The sequence below is a fragment of the Rattus norvegicus genome, chromosome 2, assembly GCF_021556685.1.
Source record: "Rattus norvegicus strain SHRSP/BbbUtx chromosome 2, alternate assembly SHRSP_T2T, whole genome shotgun sequence".
In the NCBI taxonomy this organism is placed as follows: Eukaryota; Metazoa; Chordata; class Mammalia; order Rodentia; family Muridae; genus Rattus; species Rattus norvegicus.
The window spans coordinates 99217503-99235627 of NC_141535.1; the positions used below are offsets into that span (position 1 = coordinate 99217503).

The 18125-nt window shown below is 37.5% G+C and overlaps 1 protein-coding gene across 1 annotated transcript in view; it reads right to left on the reverse strand.

The window, feature by feature from the left end:
• Hnf4g (hepatocyte nuclear factor 4, gamma) overlaps window positions 1-18125 on the reverse strand; it is a 149602-nt gene that overhangs the window by 60520 nt on the left and 70957 nt on the right. The window contains 1 exon segment of the mRNA NM_001415087.2: window positions 12356-12473. The gene's annotated coding sequence lies outside the window, so the exon portion shown is untranslated.

Consider the following 18125-nt stretch of genomic DNA (forward strand, 5'->3'; position numbering starts at 1 on the left):
CATTTGCATTTATAATTACATCCAGACATACGAAAAGATGTGAGAAAAAAGCAAAGTGCAAAAGGACTCTAGGGGTTGGGGATTTAGCTCAGTGGTAGAGCGGCAAGCGCAAGGCCCTGGGTTCAGTCCTCAGCTCCGGAAAAAAAAAAAGACAAAATAGCAAAAGGACTTTAGATAAAATTTGAGAAATATTAACTAATATAGAATATCTAGTAACTGACTCCACCCATGGTATTTTAGTCTTATTTTTAAATGTCCTCTAATACTTACTCTATATTAATGCATATAATACAAATATTGATTTCTTTTATTCTTTTAGGAAAGGAAAAACTATTATACAGCAGTGAATAAATTAGTCTATGTTAATGGTGGAAAGAACATTATCCCATAAATATGGCATACATTGTCCCATTATTTAGAAATCTAACCACAAATGAAATCTTTTTATTTACGATTTAAACTTTTTAAAATAAACAATTCCTTGAAATGTATTAACCAAGTAAAATTAATATAAATATTTTACATATTTTGTAGTCTGCTAAATTCTCTGAAATTGGCTAAATAATTATATCATTTCTAAGAAGATTCTTCTACACAGTTAAAACTCTTCTTCTGGTTTTCTGACTTCAGCAATCACTTATGAGCTAAATATCAGCATTACTCTATTAGTTAATGTTTCTTTTTATTTTTAAATTTTATTTTTCTTGGATAGTTTATGTATTTAATTTTTATGTGTTATCCCCTTTACACCCTCTCCCATGCCCCTCCTGACTACCCCTGATTCTATGAGGGTGCTCCCATTCCTACCCACCCACTCCAACCTCAATGCCCTGGCATTAGCCTACACTGGGGAAACCAGCCTTCACAGGACCAAGGGCTTTTCCTCCTATTAATGCTGAACAATGCTGTCCTCTGCTACATATGCAGCTGGAGTCATGGTTCCCTCCATGTGTACTCATTGGTTGGTGGTTTAGTCCCTGACAGCTCTGATGAGGACTGCTTGGGTGATATTGTTGTTCTTCCAATGGGGTTGCAAAGCTCCTTTGATTTTTTTTTTCTCTAACTCCTCCATTGGTGTTCTCTTTTTAGCTGCAAACATCCTATCTTTGACAGAGTCTCTCTGGAGACACCCATATCTGCCACCTGCCAGCAAGCAGTTTTTTGTTGAAAAAACAAAGTAAAAAAAAAAGGAGCCTCATTATTTAAAATCAGACATACTTACAATGAAAGCCACTGTGAAAAAGCAATTGGATTCACCCAACTCATTTGCTATTTATTGCCTTGGATGGAATTAAGGTTATATGTGAACTCACACATCAGGGACAAGGCCTTGAACAACTCAATGTGTTTCACCACAAATTGGCATCAGCAATAGTGACTGGGTTTGGTGGCTACATATGGAACGGATCCCCTAATGGGGTAATCCCTGAATGATCTTTTCTTCAGTCCCTGCTCCACTCTTTGTCCCAGAAGTATTTTGTTCTCCCTTCTAAAAAGGAATGAAGCATTCACATTTTGATCTTTCTTCTTCTTGAGCTTCATATGATCTGTGATTTTTTTAAGGCAGTCTAAGCTTTAAGGCTAATATCTACTTATCAGTGAGTACATACAATGTGTGTTCTTTTGTGACTGCATTACCTCACTCAGGATGATATTATCCATTTGCCTATGAATTTCATGATATCATTGTTTTTGAAAGCTGAGTAGTACTCCATTGTGTAAATGTACCATATTTTCTGTATCCATTACTATGTTGAAGGGAATCTGGGTTCTTTCAGGCTTCTGGCCATTATAAATAAGGCTGCTATGAACATAGTGGAGCATGTGTCATTGTTATATGTTGGAGCATTTTTTGGGTATATGCCCAGGAGTGGTATAGCTGATTCTCAGGTAGTACATGTTGAATTTTCTGAGGAACAAAAAGAATGATTTTTGGAGTGGTTGTACCAGCTTGCAATCCCACCAACAATGGAGGAGTGTGCCTTTTCTCCACATTCTTGCCAGCATCTATTGTCACCAGAGTTTTTGATCTTAGCTATTCTGACTGGTGTGAGGTGGAATCTCAGTATTGTTTGATTTGCATTTACCTGATGACTAAGGATGTTGAACACTTCTTTAGGTGCTTCTCAGCCATTCAGAATTCCTCAGCTGAGAATTCTTTGCTTAGCTCTGTACCCCACTTTTCATAGGACCATTTTATTTTCTGGACTCTAACTTCTTGAGGTCTTTGTATATATTAGATATTAGCCCTCTAATTGATGTATGGTTGGTAAAGACCTTTTTCCAATCTATTGGTTGCTGTTTTGTCATATTGACAGTGTCCTTTGCCTTACAGAAGCTTTGAAATTTTATGAGATATCATTTGTCAATTCTTGATCTTAGAGCATAAGCCATTGGCATTCTGTTCAGGAAATTTTCCCCTGTGCCTATGGGTTTGAAGCTCTTCCCCAATTTCTCTTCCAACAGTTTCAGTGTATCTGGTTTTATATGGAGGTCTTTGATCCACTCGGATATGAGCATTGTAGAAGCAGATAATAATGGGTCGATCTGCATTCTTTTACACACTGATCTCCACTTGAACCAGCACCATTTGTTGAAAATGCTGTCTTTTACTTCCCATAGGATAGTATGAGCTCTTTTGTCAAAGATCAAACGACCATAGGTGTTTGGGTTCATTTCTGGGTCATCAATTCTATTCCATTGATATACCTGTCTGTCTCTGAACCAATACCATGCAGTTTTCATCACAATTATTGTGTAAGAAAGCTTGAGGTCAGGAATGGTGATTCCCCCAGAAATTCTTTTCTTGTTGACAATAGTTTTCGCTATCCTGTTTTTTTTCCTTTTGTGCTTGTCAAATGAATTTGCAAATTGCTGTTTCTAATTCTATGGGGAATTCTAATGGAAGTTTAATGGGGATTGCATTGAATCTGTAGATTGCTTTCAGCAAGGTGGCCATTTTTACTATATTAATCCTGCCAATCCATGAGCATGGGAGATCTTTCCATTTTGTGGGGTCTTCTTTGATTTCATTTTTTAGAGACTTATATTAAAGTTCTTGTCATACAGATCATCACTTGCTTACTTAGAGTCACTCCAAGGTATTTTATAATATTTGTGGCTATTGTGAAGGGTGTCATTTCCCTAAGTCTTTCTCAGCCTGTTTATCCTTTGAGTACAGGAAGGGTACTTATATTTTTGAGTTGATTTCATATCCAGTCACTTTGCTGAAGTTTTTTATCAGCTGTAGAAGTTCTCTCATAGAATTTTGGGGGTCACTTAACTATATACTATCATATCACCTGCAAATAGTGATCTCTTGACTTCTCCCTTTCCAATTTGTACCCCTTTCACCACTTTTTGTTGTCTAATTGCTCTGGGTAGGACTTTGAGTACTATGTTTACTGGGTAGGGAGAGAGTTGGCAGCCTTTCCTAGCCCCTGATTTAAATGGAATTAGTTTATGTTTTTCTCCATTTAGTTTGAAGTTGGCTACAGGTTTGCTATATATTGTGTTTACTATGTTTAGGTATGGGCCTTGAATTCCTGATCTTTCTAAGACTATATCATGAAGGTGTACTGAATTTTGTCAAATGCTTTCTCAGCCTCTAATGAAATGATCATGTGTTTTTTTCCCTTGAGTTTGTTTATATAGTGGATTATGTTGATGGATTTCCATATATTGAACCATCCTTGTATGACTGTTATGAAGCCTGTTTGATCATGGTGAATGATTGTTTTGATATGTTCTTGAATTCTGTTTGTGAGAATTTTATTGAACATTTTTTCATCAATATTCATAAGGAAAATTGATCTCAAGATCTCTTTCTTTGTAGGGTCTTTGTGTGGTTTAGGTATAAGTGTAACTGTGGCTTCACAGAATGAATTGGGTAGTGTTCCTTCTGTTTCTATTCTGTAGAATATTTTGAAGAATATTGGTTTTCAGTCTTCTCTGAAAGTCTGATAGAATTCTGTATTAAAACCTCTAGTCCTGGGCTTTGTTTGGTTGGAAGACTTAATGATTGCTTCTATTTTTTTAGTGGGCATGGAAATGTTTAGATGGTTTATCAGATCCTGATTTAACTTTGTTCCCTTGTATCTGTCTAAAAGTTTGTACATTTCATCCAGATTTTCCAGTTTTGTTGAGTATAGGCTTTTACAGTAGGAGCTGATAATTTTTTTTTAATTTTCTTAGTTTCTGTTATTATATTTCCCTTTTCATTCCTGATTTTGTTAAGTTGGATACTGTCTCTGTGCCTGCTGTTTAGTCTGGCTAAATATTTATCTGTCTTTTTGATTTTCTCAAAGAACCAGCTCCTGGTTTTGTTTATTATTTGTATAGTTCTTGTTCTTTCTACTTGATTGATTTTAGCTCCAAGTTTGATTGTTTCCTGCTGTCTATTCCTCTTGGGTGAATTTGCTTCTTTTTGTTCTAGACTTTTCAGTCAAGCTGTTAGTTTATTGTCTCTCCAAATTTTTTGGAAGCACTCAGAGCTATGAGTTCTTAGCAAGGCTTTCATTATAATCCCACAGGTTGGGTATGTTCTGCCTTCATTTCAATAAAATTCTAAAAAGTCTTTAATTTCTTTATTTCTTCCTTGACCAAGTTGTCATTGAGTAGAGCATTGTTCAGCTTCCATGTGTATGTGTGCTTTCTGGTTTTTTTGTTTTGTTTTGTTTTCGTTTGGTTTGGTTTTTGGCTTTTTTGTTTTGTTTTGTTTTGTTTGTTTGCTTGTTTGTTTTTGGATTTTTTTGCTGTTGTTGAAGACCAGACTTAGTCGATAGTCTGATAGGATGCATGGGATTATTTCAATCTGCTTATATCTTTTGAGGCCTCTTTTGTGACCAATTATATAGTCAATTTTTGAGCAGGTACCCTGAGGTGTGGAGATGAAGGTATATTCTTCTCTTTTAGAAGGAAATGTTCTATAGATGTCTGTTGAACCCGTTTGGTCTAAAACTTCTGTTAGTTTCACTGTGTCTTTGTTTAGTTTTGATTTCAATGATCTGTCCATTCATGAGATGTGTGTTGAAGTCTCCAACTATTATTGTTTGTGGTGCAATGTATGCTTTAAAGTTTAGGAAAGTTTCTTTTATGTATGTTGGTATGCTTGCACTTGGAGCATAGATGTTCAAAATTGAGAGTTCATCTTGGTAGATTTTTCTTTGATGAGTATAAGTTGTCCTTCTTTATCTTTTTTGATAAATTTTGGTTGAAAGTTCATTTTGTTTTTATATTAGAACTCCAGCTTATTTCTTGTGACCATTTGCTTGGAAAATGTTTTCTCTTGTTAGTGTCTGTTTTTGTCACTCAGGTGCATTTCCTGTATGCAGCAAAATACTGGGTCCTGTTTATATATCCAGTCTGTTAGTCTATGTCTTTTTATTAGGAAATTGAGTCCATTGATATTAAGAGATATTAATTAATAGTGATTGTTTCTTGTTATTTTTGTTGTTAGAGGTGGAATTATGTTTTTGTGGCTCACTTCCTCTGGGTTTGTTGCAAGAAGATTAATTTCTTGCTTTATCTATGGTGTAGTTTCCCTTCTTGTGTTGGAGTTTTCCATCTAGTATCCTTTACAGGGTTGGATTTGTGGAATGATGTTGAGTAAATTTGGTTTTGTCATAGAATATCTTTGTTTCTCCATTAATGGTAATTGAGAGTTTTGCTGGATATAGTAGCCATGGCTGGCATTTGTATTCTCTTAGGGTCTGGATGACATCTGTCCAGAATTGTCTAGATTTCACAGTCTCTTGAGAATTCTGAATGGTGTAATTCTTATAGGTCTTTACATGTTACATGACCATTTTCCTACACTGATTTTAATATTCCGTCTTTGTTTTGTGCATTTGGTATTTGACTATAATGTGACAGGAGGAATTTATTTTCTGCTCATACCTATTTGGAGATCTGTAAGCTTCTTGTAATTTCATGGGCATCTCTTTAGGTTAGAGAAATTTTCTTATATAATTTTGTTGAATATATTTACTGGTCCTTAATTTAGAAATTTTAACTCTCTTTCATACCTATTTTTCTTAGGTTTGGTCTTCTCATTGTGTCCTGGATTTCATGGATGTTTTGGGTTAGGAGCTTTTTGCTCTTTGCAATTTCTTTGACTATTGGTCAATGTTTTGTATGGTATCTTCTGCCTCTGAGATTTTTCTCTTTAAGAATTTTTTTTCAAAAAAAGTATGACAACTTCCTTGGAAAACTTTCATTTTTTAAAAAAATAAATTTATGTAAAATCATAACCCAAGCCATGATGGCTCAGTGTATAAAGCACTCATAGCACAAACTGGATGACATGTGTTCACCCTCAGAATCCAAAGTGGAGAAAAGAACCCACTCCTAAAAGCTGTCTCTGCATTCCACATGTGAACTACATTATCCAAGTACCTACAAAAGTATGGGCATGTACACATACAGTTAATTGTAAATACAATTTTAATACTTGAAAATTATTAATGAGGTGGTTCCACAGGTAAGGCAAGCCTAGCAGACCTGTTATCTGAGTTCTATCCCCAGAACTCAAGTGAGGGTAGGAGGAGACAGCTGGCTCCACAAAGCTATCCTCTTGCCTCCTGTGTTCACTTCTACATGCATTCCTTCCAACCATCTTGCATTCACATGTGTCACCAATACTATCACTATGGAAAAATTCATAATAATTAGAAGTAATATCTTGTAATTCTCATGACTCAATCCAATGAAATAAATAAGAGATGCAAATGAACGTTCCAGTTCTCATATGATCAGGAATACACTTATCAAAAGTTTGAACATGCAAGAGATAAAAATCATTATGAAAGTTATATAAGATGGTTTTAGCACATCACTGCTAAAATAGACAAAACAAAAGATACACAGTTCTTGGAAAAATTACATGTGTGTATGAACTATTTTCTCTGAACTGAATACTATATTTGTGTTAGTTGTGGTTTACATAGCTGTGAACACCAAGACAACTCTCATAAAGGACAACATTTAATTGGGCTGGCTTACAAGTTACAAGGTTTATTCCATTATCATCAAGAGAGAACATATCGCAGGGAGTGAGGAGATTGACTCATCTGCACTAGGTGGAGCTTCAAATCCCACCCATAGTGACACACTTCCTCCAGCAAAACTATAACCCTAACAGTTTCACTCCCTACATATATTCAAACCATAACAATATTTGTCTTTTATTTTCCAGATTGAAAATTTTATATAGCCCATACATATAAGGATACAATAGGATAGGTAACCTTACACTTTTCTCATAACTACTCACTATGTACCAGCATTGCAAAAAACATTTTAGAGATTCATTTCATGGGAGAGGAAGGGGTCATTTTTCCAGAAAGTCTTCATAGTAGAAAAAAAAACAGAAACTCTTAGTCTACTTAAGTTTAGTTCTTTGCAAAAAGGAGATCCCAAGTCTCTGATGGCTTCATGGGGCAACTTCTACCTTTACTTGAGTTCTGAGGATAGAATTCAGATCACAGGTCTGCCAGGTTTGCCTTCCAAAGAAGATGTAGAACTTTCAGCTCCTCCTGAACGATGACTACGCAGAACCACCATGCTCCTACCTTGATGATAAAGAACAGGATCTCTGAATCTATAAGCCAGATCCATTTAAGTGTTATCCTTATAGGAGTTGTCTTGGTCATGGTGTCTGTTCATAGCAGTAAAACCCTAAGACAGTGATGCAAATCTCTGTCTCATGGCATCTGGGCATTACCCTTGTCATTGGAAATCACAATGATATGGTTTTAAGGATCTAAATTTTACAATCAAAAATGCTGTAAAATACTATAATATGAATGTATAAAAGCTAACTGTATACTATTACTCTCATCATATGTCTACTGAGATTAAATATCAGCAACATGTCAACAATCAGCATGACATGGTTGTTAGTTTAAAATACATTTTATAATATGAATATATTTTTAATATAAAAAATTAACGTGGGATGATGTCACAGGTGAGGCAGGTACAAGATAGAATGAGGCCTGTCAGTGAACGAGAAGGAAGGATGGGTGAGAGGTAAGTTTGAGGGGAGGGGAGGAGACTGGAATGGAAAGGAGGAGGAGAGAGGAGGAGAGGGAGAGAGTAGCCACTGAGAGAGAATGTGGAGGCTGACATTAAGATTCCACACTGTACCTTTACGGGTTGTTATGAATGTTCTTAAGGGATGGATGTGTATAGGGCTTTGTATGTCTTATCAATTGGATCAAAGGTTATTGTGTTGTGTGTTCTTTCTTGTAGCAATTTAAGTGTAAGAGAATGTACAGCGGCTAGAGACACTGGGCTGCCATGGAGTTGGGATGTGATTCTGCCAAGATATCTAACAGATGTCTTGGGGCACTGTGGTGCCAGACCTAGTGGGGTAAAAGAAAGCCATATTTTATAATTTTACAACAGCAAATTAATTTGTATTAGTTTTTATAATTTTAATTGTGATTAGCATCCTTTTGGATTATAGTAACATTTTCCAACATACAGTTCATGAATATGGTTTGTCTAAATATTTTTAAGAAAAAAAAGACCATGGATTGCTTCTGTAGAGGACTGCCTATTCTGGCCTAAGTGGGAGAAGTTGCAACTAACCCTGGAGAGACTTGAGACCCAAGGGAGTGGGGAGTCCTGTGAGGGAGCATCCTCTTGGAGGCAGGAAAGAGGAGAAATGGGATGAAGAACTGTGAGGAAAAAAAAAGAAATGAAAGTGGCTAAGGGCTGAGCATTGTCCAGATAAAGAAAGAAAGAAACACAATATATATCAATATCTATATCTATATCTATATCTATATCTATATCTATATATATATATATATATATATATATATAGAGAGAGAGAGAGAGAGAACCTCAAGAAGTTTTGAGATTTATCCCCATCATATAAGGGACTGGAGATACTTCTTATGAGCCTATGCTAGGGCTCAAGTTCATTTTGCTTCTATTAATCTTTTACATGCATAATATAATTATACCTGTTATTATTTCACTTTAGATAACCAAAAATGTTATTCTTATCATAACTCCCACAGTTCATATAGCAGTGAGTAAATTAAGGTTTGGACATAGTACAAACTGAGGACCCAACTATATCACTCCTGGACATATACCCAAAAGATGCTCCAACATATAACAAGGACACATACTCCACTATGTTCACAGCAGCCTTATTTATAATAGACAAAAGCTGGGAAGAATCCAGATGTCCCTCAACAGAGGAATGGATACAGAAAATGTGGTACATTTACACTACTTGACTATTAAAAAAAAAGAGTTCATGAAATTCTTAGGCAAATGGATGGAACTAGAAAATATCGTCCTGAGTGAGGTAACCCCAACATAAAAACACAAGGTATGCACTCACTGATAAGTGGATATTAGCCCAAAAGCTTGGATTACCCAAGATACAATCCCAGATCACATGAAGGTCAAGAAGAATGACCAAAGTGAGGATGCTTCAGTCCTTCTTAGAAGGGGGAACAAAAATATTATAGGAGGATATATGTAGAGATTGAAGTAATGGCCATTCAGAGACTGCCCCACCTGGGCATCCATATACATGCAGCCACCAAACCCAGTCACTACTGGGGATGCCAAGGGGTGCATACTACAGGAATCTGATATATATCTCCTGAGAAGCTCTACCAGAGCATGAAAAATAACAGAGGCAAATGCTAGAAACCAACCATTGAACCGAGAATGGATCCCCATTCTAGGAGTTAGAGAAACAATTGAAGGAGCTAAAGGGGCTTGCAACCACATAAGAACAATAATACCAACCATTCAGAGCTCCCAGGGACTAAACCACCATCCAAAGAGTACATATGGACAGATCCATGGTTCCAGCTGCTTATGTAGCAGAAGATGGCCTTGTTGGGCACCGATGGGAAGGGAAGCCCTTGGTCTTGCCAAGGTCTGAACCCCAGGGTAAGGGAATGTTACATCAGGAGGCTGGAAGGGATGGGTAAATGGATTGGATTGTTCCCAAATCCTAAAAGTTACTAAAATAACTTCAGCCCTAACTCACAGTTTGCACGCATCCTGAGCTACCAATGTAAAAACCTGATAGAAGAATAGAAAGAATTTTTCTATACTGCACATTATGTGTGTTAATCTGCACATGTGTGCAACAGGTACATGTGCACACTTATGCACAAGTATAACCTTCAGACAGCTAAAAGCAAGCTATCACAATATATTGCAAACTGTTCTGTCAGCTGGACATATTTCTTACTATAAAAAATTATGAATACTAAACACTTTCTTCCCCATAAAACATCACCAAAAATCCCTAAATAAAAAAATTAATTCATAACAGAACATATTTTTTAAAAATGTTTTCTTAGTACTAATGCTATGTTAGCTCAAGTGGATTAAATGGATACATTTTCTGTGATAAAAAAATTCCCAACAAGAACTGCCCTATTGCTAAATAAACATTTTTGCAGTACTATACAAGTTTTACTTTTTTAAACTTTGTGTTAATAAACATTAAATATGTATTAACAATGCATGAAAAACAGTCTTTACTTGTATTTGTTGAATTACAAGTTGGTTTATGCATGCTTACCTAGGGTTTATTGCCTGTCCTTTCTAGAAATTGCCTATTCAAATCACTTTTCCACTTATGGGGTTTTTTTTGTTTGTTTGCTTGTTTGCTTATAATTATTGTATAATTTATTTACATTCCAAATGCTGCAATCCTTCTCAGTACCCTCCTCCAAGAGTTCTTCACCCAATGCTCCCTCCCCATTGCCTGTGAGAAGGTGTTCCCCAACCCACTAACCTCCCACCCATTCCCAGCTCCCAGCGATTCCCCACCACTCCTGCATCCTCCTTCCCTGGGGCATCAAGTCTCTACAGGATTAGACATTCCTTCATTGTTGGTGGAATTGTGAACTGGTACAACCACTCTGGAAATCAACCTGGCAGTTCCTCAAAAAATCGGAAGTAAATCTACTTGAAGATCCAGCTATACTGCTCCTGGGCATATACCCTAAAGATGTCCCACCATACCACAAGGACATGTGCTCCACTATGTTCATAGCACCTTCATTTATAATAGCCAGAAACTGGAAGTAACCTAGATGTCTCTTAACCAAAGAATAGATACAGAAAATGTGGTTCATTTATACTGTTAAGCTATTAAAAACAAGAATATCATTAATTTTGCAGGCAAATGGATGGAACTAGAAAACATCCTGAGTGAGGTAAACCAAACCCAAAAAGTATGTATTTACTGATAAGTGGATATTAGCCAAAAAGTACAAAATACCTATCATATAACCCACAGACCATAAGAAGTTTAACAAGAAGAAAAGCCCAATTGAGGATGCTTCAATCAACTTAGAAGAGGGAACAAATTAAATCATAGGAGAAAGAAAGCGGGAAGGATCTGGGTGAGAGAAGAAAGAAAGAGGTAAAAGAGAGTCAGATCAAATACAGGGTGGAGGGGAGACATTAGAGAATCCCAGAGGGGTCAGGAAAATGAATGGAAATATGCAGCTACAGGGTGTGGGGGAGGAGCCCGCAGTGGAGAGATTTTGTTACCAACCTTCCCTCAAACTTTTTATCACAGAATTGTTCCTGACTAAAAGAAATATAGGGACAAAAATGGAGCAGAGACTGAAGGAAAATCCATCTAGTGACAGGCCCAATTTGGGATTTATCTCACAGGCAGGCACCAAAACCTAATACTATTACTGTTGCCATGTGGTGCTCCAGACAGTAGCCTAACATGGTTGTCCTATGAGAAACTCTACCAGCAGCTGATTGAGACAGATGCAGACACTTATACCCAACAGTTGGACTGAGGTTGGGGACCTCTATGCAAGAGTTAGCGAAAGGATTGAAGGAGGTGACAAGGATTGCAACCTCATAAGAAGAACAACAGTTATCAACTAACCCAGACCCCTGGAGCACCAGAGAGTAAGCCACCAGCCAAAGACAAACATTGGCTGGTCAGAGGCCCCTGGCACATATGTAGCAGAGGACTGCCTCTTCTGGCCTCAGTGGAAGAGGACAAGTTTTACTTTTAACGTGTGCTAATTGCCCACTACTAGGCTCAAAGTTGCCTTACTCACTCTGGTCTCTATGCATACAAATGTTGATGATTTTATAGGCAATAATTCAAAACTAAGAACCCGATTTTCAAAGAAAGGATAATATTGGATAGGCAGCTCACATCTGCAATATGGGGAGCCAAGAACTCGGTATATCTTTTGAAACCTTTCAATGTCCATGAAACCCTAGAAAGCATAACTAAGTTCAACAAGAAGAAACAAAATCTTTACAAGGTGTCCAAGTAACAAATAATTTACACAGCAATTTAGCAACCTCTGCAAGCAGCACTTACAGTCTCTGGTAGGGAGAAGATTCTCTGTTTGTAGAGAAGCCAGATCAATACGAGGAGTGAGCTGACAGTTCTTTTCTATAGTGTCAATATCTCAGACTGGCTGCTTTCACTGCTGCTCCTGTGGAAACAATTTCCAAAAGTATACTATTGAGTGACATGTTGCATGGATTAAATGATTTACTTTGATCCACTACCTGCATGTTGAGAGACCAATAGCAGAAAAGGGATACTACATAGCCTGAGAACAAAGCACCTGGCAATAATCTTGTGCTCTGGGAATGGTTTCATACTTAAGAAAACCCTATTGCTATTATTGCAAGCGCTACCCAAACATGTATCTGTGAAACATAGAGGGAAAGACATATACAACCTAGCTACCAGGGAGATCAGTCACATTACTGAGAGAACTAGTTTCATAGATTTATTGGTTAACTTCTCTGTCAGTTACCAGATTAAAAGGTGGTCTGATTTCAGACCACTAATGAGCAATACAAACTGTCCCTTTGTACCTATGTGCATTCATGTATCTAGTAAGAAACATGTAAAGGGTGAAATTTCAAACATGGCCTTGGTACTGTATAATTAGAACTATAAATATCCCATTAGATAAGTAGTAGGCAGAATACAACAGGAAGTCTCTGAGGTTAACCATAAGAAAGGATTATAATCATTGAAGCAGGTTCAAAAGTAACCTTTTCCAGAGCTCTGGTATCTTTTGGAAGAGTTGGGGATAGGACTGAGCAAGTCAAGGGGTGTCTAGGATACCTACATGTCAAGAAAACCTAGAGTCTACTAACCTAGGCCCATGAGTGCTCACAGAGATCAAACCACCAGCCAAAGAGCAGCTATGGCCTGGACCTAGGCCGCCCATACATTTGTAGCCGATGTGCAGCTTGGATTCATGTGGTTCTTCTAACAATTTGAGTAGAAGCTGTCTCTGACTCTGTTGCCTACCATTGCATCCTTTCCCCTAGCTGAACTGCCTGGTCAGACCTCAGTAGGAGAGGATGCCCTCAGTCCTGCTGCAACTTGGACTTCCAGGGCAAGGTAGTAACCACTGGGGGGTTTTGCCTTTTCTGAGAAGGGGAGGAGGTAATAGGGAAAGGAGTTGTAAGGGCGGGACTGGGAGGAAAAGAATGAGGGGAAGCTGCTGAAATCACAATGTAAAATGAATAACAATAATTTAAAAAAGGGTAGCCTTTTCACCCAGCAAGATGGTGCAATATATAAAAGCACTTGATATCAAGCCTCAAAACCTAAATTCAATCTCTAGAACTCATATGATAGGAGAGAATAGACTCTAACAAGCTATCTTCTGGATTCCATACAAAAGCAGAAGCACATGTGCCTTCAGGCCTGCACAAAATAAGTCAATATTTTTATTTTTGTTTGTTTGTTTAACTTGACTTGACAGTGTTGTATATGTGACTTGGATCTTGTAAATGGGAAGATGACTGTAATAGAATTCTAGGGTCTTCCAGCAAATACAGTTCTCTGTAATTATAAACATCCAGTACACAGGGGATTGATAACCTGAACACTGCTAGGGATGTAGAAATGCTTCCCTTTTAATCAGAGACCTCAGATGTAACTCTCGGGACCAATTTCCTTTCCAGGGTTCTGGTTTGTGCCACTTAGGCCCTCACACATGGGGAAGTTAGAAGAACGGTGGTTGCCTCGTGGATCCTTCGGGAACAATAGGCCACCCGAAGCTTGTACTCCATCAAATGTGAAATTTCACAGGGGCCTTTGACTATTTCTCTGTGCTTTGCAGGTTGTTTGACGAGTGTCCTCAGCAAACTAACTCACCAGAGCCGTGAGGCGTCAGAGAAGTACATGCTGAGAGAACACAATGAGGAAACCATACTTGGGGAAGAGACTGGTCAAAGGGACCCATGAGGGGTTTCCTGAGAAAGAACACTGGAGTAGTACCTTGGAGGGGCCGCCAAGCAAAGAGTGTAAGAAGAGAATTACAAAGAATTCTGAGGGAGGCCTGAAATGCTTTATGCACCAGGAAATTACAGGAGCTGTGTTTTCTTAAAGTAAACAGAGGCTCTACATTTGTGTGAGTGTGTGTGTGTGTGTGTGTGTGTGTGTGTGTGTGTGTGTGTGTGTGTGTGTGTGTGTGTTTGGTTTACTCTCCTGTTAATTTTACAAGATGTACTATGAACAAGAATTACTGGAAAGAAGACTGGTTTATTTAAAAGTGTAGTAATGTGGGGTGGTTGGAATGTTGCAAGTCCAGGGCTAATTATCTCCTCTTGAGCAGGCTTTAGCTCCTCACTAGCCATTCCTTGCCCATCTCTGTGTCAGAACTAAAATGCTGTGACTAATAGGCAAAAAAAAATCTTTGGAATTCTATTAACTTAGGAGACCACTAGCTTCCACCAATCCAGAAGATAAAAATAATATCAGATAACATCTAAGACTTATTGAAAATCTTCCCCCACAATGCTATAGTGACCTCTCTGATGTACCCCACCAATGTTTTTAAATTTTTCCTTGATTTATGACTTTTCTTTTTCTGTAAAACTACATAAATTGATGAAAATTCTAGAACATGAACTTTGAGTAATCTGTGATCCCAGGACAAGGTCACTCAAAATGGCTCCACAATCAACTACCTCTTATACACTTTAAGATTTGAGCTGTGTTTTTGCATCCACAGATCAAAAAAGAAAAATATTGTCACTTTTGCAAAATTTTATTTCACGAAAACACCAGCAATTTGCATTGCAAAAAGTAGCCATCTAGTTGATTTTCCTAACTTGAAATATCCCAAACATTAATTTTGCTGTGTGGTGATAACATATAAGGACCTTAATGATATGCTTATAGTTGGGTAGTTGCTGAGAAAGTGATGACAGCACGATAAAGTCACTCTTATCAATGCAGACACAATTTCTTCTCAACAGAAATTAACACAGAGCAGCTGTAAGAAATGATAACTAACATTTCTTAAGAAAGAAACCTCTTCTACCATTTAGAAGTTGTTAAAATAAGCTTTAGAAATAATGACCACACACATTTTTAATGCTATGTTTTCTTTAAATTTCATCATTTGCTTTTATTTTTAAAGGGAACAACCATAGGATCCATTATATAAATACAGCTCGAGATGAGTCACATTGAACTTTGGAGTGTCGAAGAAAATATGACTTTCATGGACAAAAACCAAGGCAAAACCTCAGGACTTTAGACTGCAATGCCACCTACTAAGGTCTAGGGGGCAGTGTAATAAAGGCTAAAGGAGTGGTTCCATCCAAGGGCACATGGTCCAGGCAACTTCCCTTGCAGAGTTAACAGGAGGATGCCTGTGCTGTTTATGTCAACATGCTGAGTACTAAGGGGGACAACAACTTGCTGACCAATTTAGAAACAGCAAAATTATCTAAGAGTCAGTCATATCTGTGTTAGAAAACAGCTTTCTTAATTGATGTGGAAAAAATACAATTAGGAAAGTTTTTATGAGCTATTTAAAATAAATGAATAAATATCTTAAGATCAACCCTCATTTCTCAGAAACATCAATTTTGTATTTTAGAAAATTGTAATATTGCAAGCTATTGGCTATTTTTGCAGAGCTTTGAAAGTTCTTGTTGGATCATAAACACATCCTTTCTAACTTATAGATGCCTAGGCATGTTTGGCACTTGTGCCCTCAAGTGTAACAGCACTCAGATATTCAGTCTTCCTAAATACTGTTAATTTGTGTCAGACACAAGGAAAAATTAAATTTTAAACTTGAACAACAACAACAAAGAAAAACAAACAAATAAACAAAAAACTATTAGTAACTACTTCAAAGAGCAAACAAATGTAAGATGATGGTATAATGAATATGGTAAAAACACTACCTGGAATCATACAGACTCAAACTGTGAGTGCTTTCTTTGTTGTTTCTACTGTTAAAATGAAACATGTCCTCAGTGAGGAAAACAAACAAACAAACAAGCAAACCGAAAAGCGAGTTGAACTGCCACAGCAATACTGACAAGCATAATAATTTGTGTTGTTTCTTGGGCAGTGAAAACTATGAAAGTGCCTTGGAACAGCGTCTAAAGGAAAGATTAACATTCTTAAGACCTATTTATGTGAGTCTCATTAAAATCCTCTAAAATTTCTAAATAAGTTGTGTAGCACTGATTTATTTGCCACTAATTTATTATACCATCACTGAGGATCTGTGAGTTGTGGCTTAATTGCATTTTTGTTCATGGAGGTTTCTGTAGTATACTGGCAAGAACTAATAGAAAAAGTAAGAAGAGAGAAAGAAAGAAAGAAAGAAAGAAAGAAAGAGAGAGAGAGAGAGAGAGAGAGAAAGAAAGAAAGGAAGAAAGAAAGGAAGAAAGAAAGAAGGAAAGAAGGAAAGAAAACACTGTCACCACCAACAAAAGCACAAATCCTTGTCTGAGACAATGAGTCACGTACAATGTTGTCATGTTAACAGCTTTTTTTTTACCCCTTTTTGTATTATTTTTTTAATTTTTATTTACATATCAAATGATATCCCCTCTCCTGGTTTACCATCCATAAACCCCCTATCCCATCCTCTCTCCCCCTTCTTCTATTAGGATGTTCCCCCACCCAACCACCTACCCCTTCCTGCCTCCCTGCCCTGACATTCCCCTACACCGGGATAGGTGGGGGAGTCCAGCCTTGGCAGAACCAAAGGCTTCTCCTCCCATTGGTGCCTAACAAGACCATCCTCTGCTTCATATGCAGCTGTCCATGTATACTGTTTAGATGGTGGTTTATTCCCTGGGGGCTCTGATTGGTTGGTATTGTGGTATTGCAACCTCTTATGGGGTTGCAAACCCCCGTTAGCTCCTTTAATCTTTTCTATAACTCCTCCAATGGGGACACTGTTCTCAGTTCAATGGCTTGCTGCTAGCATTTGCCTCTGTATTTGTCATGCTCTGGCACAGCCTCTCAGAAGACAGCTATATTAGGCTCCTGTCAGCATGCGCTTCTTGGCATCAGCAATATCGTCTGGGTTTGGTGGCTGTGTGTATATGGGCTGGAACCCCAAGTGGGGCAGTCTCTTAATGGCCATTCCTTCAGTCCCTTCTCCAAACTTTTTCTCTATATCTCCTCCTATGAGAAGAAGTGAATCAGCAGTCAGCTTTTTAATACTGAATGATTTTATTCAAAATTACATAAAAGGCCCATCTGTCATGTCCAGTAAGACTCGTTCAAGAACTTAAAAATGGATTGAAGAGATTTTGTTCATGTTAGAGGACACACACATGCATTGCTTGAAAAGCCCACAACTACAAACAAGTAGCTATTATTTATGCATTATTTGGGAGGGGTGTTTGCTTAGATAGTGTATAGCTTCTTTTCATTTGAAATTTGTAATGTGTAATTTTTATTGAAATAACATTTGGCAATTTTATTAAATTTCTATGTAGGTAGTGTCTGTGAAGGTTGTTTTCCTTTAACGGATTCCCCAGAATCCTACCACTCTCATTTTCTCTTGCTTCTATGCCTACACTCTAGAAGAATGGGAAATAGCAACTCCTCAAACACAACAATCAAGGATAGTGAAAACCTGTAAACATGTCCTCAGTAATGTTGACACATTCCAACCACTGAAGGAGAGCACTTCCCACACGAGTTTGTATATATCTTAATATATGAAATAGATAAATACAGAACAAAGCTTTAGAAAAGAATTGAATGTCAAGTAAAAATGGACAGATGGTCAGTTACAAAAATCCTCGAGTGTAGACAGGTTCAGAAATGGAAACCACATAACCTGGGTCAC